This window comes from Neodiprion virginianus, chromosome 4 (genome assembly GCF_021901495.1).
Source record: "Neodiprion virginianus isolate iyNeoVirg1 chromosome 4, iyNeoVirg1.1, whole genome shotgun sequence".
Lineage (NCBI taxonomy): Eukaryota > Metazoa > Arthropoda > Insecta > Hymenoptera > Diprionidae > Neodiprion > Neodiprion virginianus.
In genome coordinates, this window is record NC_060880.1 from 10585850 (window position 1) to 10595696 (window position 9847).

At 52.8% G+C, this 9847-nt stretch overlaps 1 non-coding gene across 1 annotated transcript; it reads right to left on the reverse strand.

Moving 5' to 3' along the window:
* Positions 1 to 6721: 6721 nt before the first annotated feature.
* On the reverse strand, positions 6722 to 6876 carry LOC124304257 (5.8S ribosomal RNA). Its single transcript, XR_006908138.1, has one exon. It is a non-coding gene; the product is annotated as a 5.8S ribosomal RNA (ribosomal RNA).
* Between the last annotated feature and the right edge of the window lie 2971 nt (positions 6877 to 9847).

Consider the following 9847-nt stretch of genomic DNA (forward strand, 5'->3'; position numbering starts at 1 on the left):
TGAACCGGCGGGCAATTTGCGCCTTTCGCGCGTTTCTTGTTTGTATTGGACCTGCTTTCTTGGGCCAGAGGGTTGGTAGCTCCAAGGCCCGTACATAGCCACAAAACTCGGTAGCCAGCGTTTCCACTAGCGTTGCCCGACTCTCACCACGAGAAGGTGTATAGTTGGCACTTGGGCTTCTAGGCTAAAGGCGCTCACCAAGGAGATTTTTTTTTTTTTTTTTTTTTCCGTGAGGAGAAATCTTCTAAAGACGAACGGGCAACGAGCCCGAACAGTGTGAGATTCTCCCTATTTAACGGGCATACTCACTAAAACTCCTCACTCTTCCGCCAGATGTTAAGTGGGACGGCTTGATTGCCTGCTGCCGTATTAGATGGTGGGGTGCAGGTTACCCAGGTTGATAGGGAATGGCCAAATCTCCCTACCCAATCCCCGCGCGCTCTGCTGGAATTCTCGATGTCATTTGATTCCAGCGGGTCCAATTTGTGTGGGACCCTTGTATCACCCTGGTAGTAATGCCACAAAGGAGCCCCAGAGGGATGCGCAAATGAGATCTTAAAGTGTCAGCGGAAGTGCCGCTCCATACACCCCGCCAAGAAAGGGTGCAGCTCAAGACAGTCACGGCGGATGGTTCAACTTGGAGAACCTTGGCAGCTTCGCTTATGATAGGAAGGGAGTCATACTTCTCAACCTTCCTCTTATGACTGTCATCTAGCGGCACGGCACCGCTAACAATTTGCGCATCTACAATGAAGCCTCTGGCTCCATCTGCGACAAGAATATCAGGCTTTCTCAGCCCTACCGACGTTCGAGGATGGGGTTCCACATGTACCCTCATCTTCCGCGATCGCTTATGATCGGCCAAAGTCTTGCAGACTGCGTCATGCCGCTTGACTTTACCCCCGTGGGTACGGAAGCAGGATTGGATGACATGTGCGGCAGTCTCTGTGGAGTCGCAGCCTGCTCAGCACTTGATGTTGGTGTACACAGGCCTTTGACCTCTCGACGTACGGACTTTTGTTGGAAGACTGTTGATGCGTATATGGTGGTATTGAATTTAATCCCTTCCAGGTACACCCAAAGCACCCGCATCAATCCACTTGGTGGAGGCTGATGTTCTGCCACAGTCTCTCAACTCCATCCCGTCTACATGTTCGTATAGACACCTGGCCCAATACTTAGCTCGATGTTCTGAGCTATTGAGTCTCTCACCATTACAGTTCAAGACTCCACGGGCCCACTCGATCTTCTTCTGGACCCAAACCGACCCATACGCAATCCTCGCGGATTTGGAGGACGAATCCTTCATTTGTTCAAGTAACTTTGTTCAAGTAACTTTGTTCAAGTCTGCTCAGTAAAAGGCCAGGGATGGTAGTGGCAAAAAATGGTATGCCAAGTCCGCCGTCCCTGCAACTCGCGTGAACGTAGGCGATGGGGATATCCTTGGGCAGGCGGAACCAACGCCGAACAGCAGCTCTCACTTGAAAGTCAAGATGACGGAGGACTTTCAAGGTACATCCAGACAGCACCAGGAGATGGTAAAACCTGGTAACCAGATAGCAGCGCAAGATCTTGAGGCGCTGTTGTGGTTTCAGAGGAGCTCGCGTAATGCGCTGAAGCTCAGCCTCCGAGGACGGAGATGCCTTCTTAATGCCTACCGGGCTGAAATTTACTCCTAAGTACCGCCACTCATCAACTGGACCCAGCTGACGAATGGGGCTTCCATCCTGGAGAGCAAACTGAGGCTCAGTAAGGACTTTAACCTTTTTATCTCGTCCTGATGGTACAATGGAGGTGGCAACGCATTTAGAAGGATTGAACGCGAGCCCCTGTTTTCTAGCTGTCTCTTCTACTGCATTCAGCGTGGCCGTCATACCACTCACGGATCCCGTCAGCAAGACTATATCGTCCGCGAATGCAACCCCATTAACCATGTGGTTAGGTGCCAATTCATATCCGACAGTAGTCGGAATCGAGCGCAATATCCTGTCATTTACCAATGAGAAGATGACGGTACTTATTGGGTCTCCCTGCCGCACACCCCTGCTCACAACGATTCTCTCAGACTTCCGCTTCCCCACGTCCAAGATGGTCGTGGACTTCTCATAGGAGGTTCTAATATAATCCACCAAGACTTGAGGCACACCAGCCTCCGTGAGGGCAGATGTTATTGCCTGATGACTGACAGAATCGAAGGCCTTCGCAACGTCGAGAGAAACCATGTGAAGTTCACGACGGTTACTCCTGGCGTGATTGATGGTAGAGGCCAGGATGGATATGTTTTCGGCACACCCATCCTCGAGGCAACGTTGCCTTTCGTCGATCAATCCGGCAGCTATCATGCGAGCAGCTAGCATCTTGTGTAGCTGTCTCACTACAACCGAAGCTATACTGATGGGCCTGACGTCAGAAGGCTTGGTAGCTTTCGCCTTCTTGGGGACGAAAACCGTCCTACTTGCGAGAACGTCAGGAGGGAAAGATCCGCTATAGAGGACCATGTTATACAAGAGTGCACGGCACAAGGCAGGACATTGTCTCCAGACGGCTGGTGTTATGCCATCTATGCCAGGGGCCGAGCTGCAGGGAACGTTAATCGAATTAACTTCCCGGATGGTGATCGGGTTCGCCAAAGATGTCTTCTGCTGATGTTCAGGCAGGACAGGATGTTGTTGGACGGGGACAGAGGGATGTTCGAAGACTGGTTTCCAGAAATCAAACATCTCCTCGAGGCTAGGTAGTGTTGCCTCATCCTCACCATCCAATACAGCCTTGGCGGCTCTGCTCATGTTCTTCTTGAACAGGTCTTGCATTCGAGCATATTCCCTGCGCCTTGATCTCCAGGCGCTCGGCTTGGCATTACGGTTGAACGGGCGTTTAGAGCATCTGCGACCCCTTCGAGAAGCCTTAGTTCGGACCTTAGGCCTGAGTAAGGTCCGAAGCCACGAGATCATCTCTAAAAAGATATCACGACCGTTGATAAGGTCGAGACCCAAGGACGCTAAAGGATGATCTTGAAGAGATTCATCCTCAGCAATTTTGACCAGTAATGATGTAATGGCCTCCTTATATCTGTCTCTTGGGTCTGGTGGCGGGGGCTCCTCGGGGATCGGTGCAGCTGATGTTCTGGCAGGGGACTCTGGAGGTGTTCTTCCTGGCGAAGAACCAGGAGTGGGCGACTCAGGGGTTTCACCCTCGTTGAGCTGACTCACGTATTTAGCAACAAGATCTCGATAAATCTTCGTCTTTCTGGCATTCTTCACCCCGTCGGTATTCCTGTTCGGGAAGAATTGTGCCATATAAACGTTGATGAATCGGACCCTATTTCCCAGACGATCCTTGCCATGCTTGACGAGATATGCTTCCTCGGAAGCCGCCATTCTAAGCTCTTCAGATGAGTACCCTTTACGCACACGCTCAATATTGATCTCGGCATTCGTGGAATCAGGATGACAATGTCTCCTATGTTGCCCGAGACCAATCTTTGTTGAAAAGGCGACTGGGGGGGGGGGGGGGGGGGGGCGCAATCTTCACAGACAAATTGACCCTGTGTAGCAGATGATGATGCTACAGGGTCCACAGCTGGTGTTAAGGGCTGTGATTCAGCAGATGATGTTTGCTAAGCTTGCTGTCGATTATGGATTCGCATGTGATTAGACAGCCCACGGGAAGATGTAAATGTCCGCGAGCATTGTTGGCAAGAGAACTGATGCTCGTTCTCCTCAGGGGAATTGTCATTATTTCGGGCGGGCGGATTCGGGCAGTTAGACACAGCCCTCCCTTGGCTCGCTAGGCCGGTTGTCCGAGGCAGCGACCGGCAGTCGGGGAATAGCCCCGACACACTTCTTTGTTTATTTGGTGCTAGCGAAAAGACAACTTCCAGGTAGCAAGCCTGAAAGCTGTTCGAGGCTTATCAGTCCTCTATGCCCCTGGCTTTGATGAGGGGTCTCCAGAAAACGAGAAAACTGGCTGGCCGTTTGTGTGGGCTGCACACTCCTGGAGCCCAAATAGCCTGTGTCGTTAGCCACCCATTGGAGCACGTCCAATGGGGCCCGGCCCACACCACAAGAAGGTGACACTAGGCACTTGGGAATTAGGGGTCTCCTCCTCTGCAGAGCGGAGTTGGTTCCCTAAATCCCTTCGTGGCAAGGAGAGCAACTAGACTTAAGAGAGCCATAGTTACTCCCGCCGTTTACCCGCGCTTGCTTGAATTTCTCGATGTTGAAATTCAGAGCACTGGGCAGAAACCACATCGCGTCAACACCCGCTAGGGCCATCGCGATGCTTTGTTTTAATTGGACAGTCGGATTGCAGCAGTCCGTGCCGGTTCTGAGCTGACCGTTGAATGGCGGCCGAAGAGGACGACGGCAACGGCGAACCGCCGCCGAAGCCTCGCAGCAAGGAAGATCCGCGGGAGGCCAAGGCACGGGACCGAGCTCGGATCCGGTTATTACCATCACCTCGCCCAGGCCCGGCACGTCAGCCAAACCCGCTTCCCGACCAAGCCCGACACGCCCCGATCCTCAGAGCCAATCCTTATTCCGAAGTTACGGATCCAATTTGCCGACTTCCCTTACCTACATTAGTCTATCGACTAGAGGCTCTTCACCTTGGAGACCTGCTGCGGATATGGGTACGAACCGGCGCGAGACCTCCACGTGGCCCTCTCCTGGATTTTCAAGGTCCGAGGGGAAGATCCGGACACCGCCGCAACTGCGGTGCTCTTCGCGTTCCAAACCCTATCTCCCTGCTACAGGATTCCAGGGAACTCGAACGCTTATACAGAAAAGAAAACTCTTTCCGGATCTCCCGACGGCGTCTTCAGGTCTTTTTGGGTTACCCCATCGAACTCTCTTGCGAGGGCCCGACTTGTAAACGGTCGCGCTGCCGGGTTCCGGAATAGGAACCGTCATCCCTTTCGCCCGACGGGTGTGTCACATTTCAAACCGCACGCGCCCAGGCCGGGGGGAACGCCGAGCGAGGCCCGACGTTCGCACGATCACCGGCGTCACGACGCGCGTGTCAGGCATAGGAATACACCGACATCGTCATCGGATTTTTCTATGACTTAGGATCGACTAAATCGTGTGCAACAGCTGTTCACATGGAAGTCTTCTCGACATCAGTCCTCCAGGGCCTCGCTGGAGTATTTGCTACTACCACCAAGATCTGCACCGACAGCGGCTCCAGGCAGGCTTACGCCCAGACCCTTCTGCGGACACCGCCGCGACCCTCCTATTCGTCAGTGCTTTAGGACGGCCTAGGCCGCCTTGTATGCCGCTGACGGCCGAGTATAGGCGCGACGCTTCAGCGCCATCCATTTTCAGGGCTAGTTGCTTCGGCAGGTGAGTTGTTACACACTCCGTAGCGGATTCCGACTTCCATGGCCACCGTCCTGCTGTGTTAAGCAACCAACGCCTTCAATGGTATCCCATGAGCGTCGACCTTGGCGCCTTAACTCGTTGTTCGGGACGGCGCTAGGTCCGACCACCGGGAATCGCTGATCGCACTTGCGGCGGGCCCGACGCAGTTCAATGCGGCTCTATACCGTGCGGGTACCGCCGGGCAGCCGGACGGGCAACCGGGGGTCTGCCCCGACGAGAACGCCGAGACAGGCAGCCGACCAGGCATCAGACCGACACCCAACGGGTTGCGACGTCCTACTAGGGGAGAAGTGCACCCCGGCGCCGCCGGACATTGCACCGCGACCGAGTGCCGTGAACGCAAGGTCCCGGCATTACGAGCCGCGGCGAAGCCTGCGTCGCTGACGATGAATCTTCCCGTTCAATCTTCCGGGTTTGTCGGGATTACCCCTGCGCGGTTTCATGTACTCTTGAACTCTCTTCAAAGTACTTTTCAACTTTTCCTCACGCTACTTGTTCGCTATCGGTCTCGTGGTTATAGCGTTGAGCCTTGGATGAAGTTTACTACCCACTCGGAGCTGCACTCTTAAGCAACCCGAATCTGAGGAGAGATCCTTCCGTGGCGCGTCTCGGTCACTTCGGGCTTGGCACCCTCTGCTGGTAAGTGGCCCCATTCAAGATGGACTTGGACGCGGGCCGACGCCCCGGGATAAGTGGATCCTCCAAAACACTACATATTCCGGCGACAGAACCGCGGGTTTTAGTGCTGGGCTGTTTCCTGTTCGCTCGTTGCTACTAAGGAAATCCTACTTAGTTTCTTTTCCTCCGCTTGGTGATATGCTCAAATTCAGCGGGTAGTCCCGCCTGCTCTGAGGTCGTCGTAAGATTGCAAGTCCATCGTCGGCGACGGTCGTTCGTTCAAGAATAGCACCGTCGAAACGACCGAGGACAACGTATTTTTCATACGTTCGAGCCACGGAAATGACCGCAAACGCCCGCCGTACGGGAGACTTGAGAGCTCCCCGCGGCGAAACGTGGACGGAACTTCTTCACATGAGCGGCAAACCGACCGCGCGGATCATTGGTCTGTGTGTCGCCGTGCCGAATTCGTTCGTTCTCTGGACTATCGCTAGCACCGGAACGTGACGAACGGCAGCGACAGCTCGACCCCGCGATCCGCGGCGACGCGTCGTGACCGTGACATACGTGTTCGTTTGAGGCGACGCGACCCGTTGCCGCGCGACCGGCGCGCGATACGGGCGGTGAACGCCCAGTCAATCGCTCGCAAAGGCACAGTGTGCTATTCCCTAAAGGGGGTTTTTGCAGCAAAGTTGCCGACGGAGCAGTCTGTCGTTGTTAAACGACCCTCAGCCAGGCGTGGTCCGGGAATTGTATCCGTGGACCGCAATGTGCGTTCGAAATGTCAATGTTCATGTGTCCTGCAGTTCACAAGTTGACGCGCAATTAGCTGCGTTCTTCATCGACCCACGAGCCAAGTGATCCACCGTTTAGGGTAATCATATATGTGAATTTTGCATGAAAATGCTAGAATCACGGTTGTCACCGGCTTTCTGTAGTCGTGAGCGTGGCGCCGCGTGCGTTAGCCCTGTCGCGGTTGCGCGCCGAAAGAAACGCGCGCCGCGCGTCAAATTTCGTTTGTGCGACAGTTCAAGTGCCGACGTCGCCTCGAATCCACGGGTCGTCTGCCGGAATGAACCGGCCCGGACCCGATCGGCTCGCAATGCAAATGATTGACGGCGGACGGCAGTGGGCCGCGTCAGCGAGTCCCGGGCATCGCTGCCCTCGACGCTGCCGGGAGCTGCCTCGTACGGCCGAAAATCCTCTCCGAAACCTGCCGCGTTCGCGGCCTGCGTCCGGGGTGTCACGGCGTCGCACCGAGACACCTGGGCGCAGATAGGTTGTCCGCGAAGAAGCGGTGAGACCAGTTTCGCACGTCTCTCTCGTACGACCTGACCGGGTCGAACGAGTCGAGGCGGACTGCGGAGCGGTCCCCTCTCGGTACCGAGTCGGCCGGAGGCGCGAACGACCCGCCGCTGCTCCGCGCTGGACGCGGAGCGACTGGTCGACGCCTTGGCGCGAGTCGGTCGCCGGGCGGTTTCAGCTGGCGACGGCGCTCGTCGCGACCGTAGGTTTTTGCTCCGAGCCGGTCCACTCCGTTGAGAAAATGCCGTAAATTTCCGAAATGCGACCTCATAGCTCTAAAAAACGATCTTTGCTCTATCGCTATCATACCGCCCTCCGACTCCTCATCGGATTTAAACAAACAGGCAGAGTTTTTATGTACATCTATTGTTAACGTGCTAGATACCCGTGCACCGCTGATTATGCGCGAAGTCAGGGGACCTCCAGCGGGCTGGTTTTACGCCAGAAATAAGGCGGCGTATAAGCGCTAGAAATAACTTATATACCTCGGCAAAACATCTGAAAACAGCCGATTCGATGGCTGAATATCGCGCTCTACGCCGCGCTATCAAAGTCGAAATTGAAAGAGGAAGAAATTTATATTTTAATGATCGCTTATCAAATCTCCCCAATGTATCAAGCATCTGGCGCGAACCTGGCCGCCGTGGGCTTATTGTAGCAAAGTGTCCGCTGGCCTCCCCCTTACATCACTCCGGGACCGACCAACTAAATGTTTTTTATACTTTCATCACAAATGCCCATCCACTCTGTTCAACCCATGAGTTGGATCAGCTGCTAGAAGACGATTTACTTTTGGTTCAATCTCAGTTTTCGTTTTCACCTGTCCTTGAGTCCGAAGTCCTGCGCCTACTCCCATCCTGTTTTACTAAATCGCGCGGTCAGAGCCCTGACGATATCCAGTAACTACACCTCCGGGACCACCTCAACCTGATAGCACCTCTTCTGACAAACCTTCTCAATTGCTCCCTTCGTCATAGTTCATTTCATGAGATCTGGAAACGGGCTTATGTCGTCCCGTTGAACAAATGTGAACCACCTGCCTTCGAATCAGATACTCGACCTGTGGCTAATCTAGCTCATCTTTTGAAAGTCTTTGAGAAGCTAGTAGCAATTCAACTTATGCCCTCCCTCGAGCAGAATTCCATACTAGATTCGTATCAATCGGGTTTCCGTAAATTCTACAGTATCCAGTCGGCCCTGCTCAAGTTACTGGACGATGCGAGAGAAGCCATTGATAATAGATGCGTTACCATTTCAGTCCTTTTCGATATCTCGAAGGCGTTTGATAGTATAAACCATCGTTTACTACTGGCTAAGATCATTCGTCACGGGCTGACTGCTGATGCAGTTGGGTGGTTTCACTCTTACCTTTCAAACCGAGCCCAGGCCGTCCAAACTCTCTTTGGCACACATTCTAGTTTCTTAACAAACCATTCAGGAGTTCCCCAGGGCTCGGTACTGGGTCCGATTCTCTTTCTTATCTTTATCAACGATATTAGCCACCCACACGAAGCATATTGTATTTACCGATCGTTTCCAGATATATCTGCATACTCACCTGACCGACATTGCTTCGGCTCTCGGCCGGGTCAGTATCGATGCAGGGGCGGTGTCGGATTGGGCGACGGAAAACGGCTTGAAGCTCAATGTTGCGAAAACCAAGGCCATTATCCTTGGTAGCTCATCCTATCTTACTAAACTATGTCACGACAATCCTCCACGAGTTACTATAAATGGACAGTGTATCCCATACGTTAGCTCAGTTAGGAATCTTGGCGTCTTTATTTCTGCCGTTTTATCTTGGAACGCTCAAGTAGCTCAGATCTCTCGCAGAGTCCACGAAACCCTGCATAAATTGAAACAACATAGAAATATTCTATTACCGGAAGTCAAAACGCTGCTCGTTCATGCTCTAGTTCTCCCTCATCTTGATTACTGTAGCCTCGTTCATTGCGACCTTACTGATTATCTAAATCTTAAACTGATGAGGCTCGTAAACTGTGGCATCCGATATATCTACAACTGTCGCAGGGACACTCATATTACACCTTACCGTCTTCAGTTGAAATGGCTGTCGGTAGCGAATCGTCGCCTGTACTTTTGAGGCTCTTTTCTTTATCAACTTCTATTGACGTCTATACCGACTTATTTACGGAATTCTTTTTTTGAATCAGATCCCGACGTACGTCGCTCTTTGAGGCTTGCAATTACAGATTACCCATGATCATTTCATATCCTCGCTAATCGCACGACTTGCTACCGAAATTCATTTCTCCTGTCGGCTATTTATTTCTGGCACAGTCTACCCCTATCACTTCGGCAATCCTCCTCTCTGGCGGTCTTCAAGGCTAAACTCTTTGATCTGCTTTTTGCATTGTAGTTAGCAGCCGTCAATCTAGCACCGCCACCGAGGCTCTGATTGCTAAGTTCGTTCATTCCCTTTTAGGTTAAGTCTATTCCCTACCTCATCATGGTAATTATAGGTGGTATTTTGTTATTTTGTTACATTACCCTTGATCAATCTCACATATGTACTCCTCTTT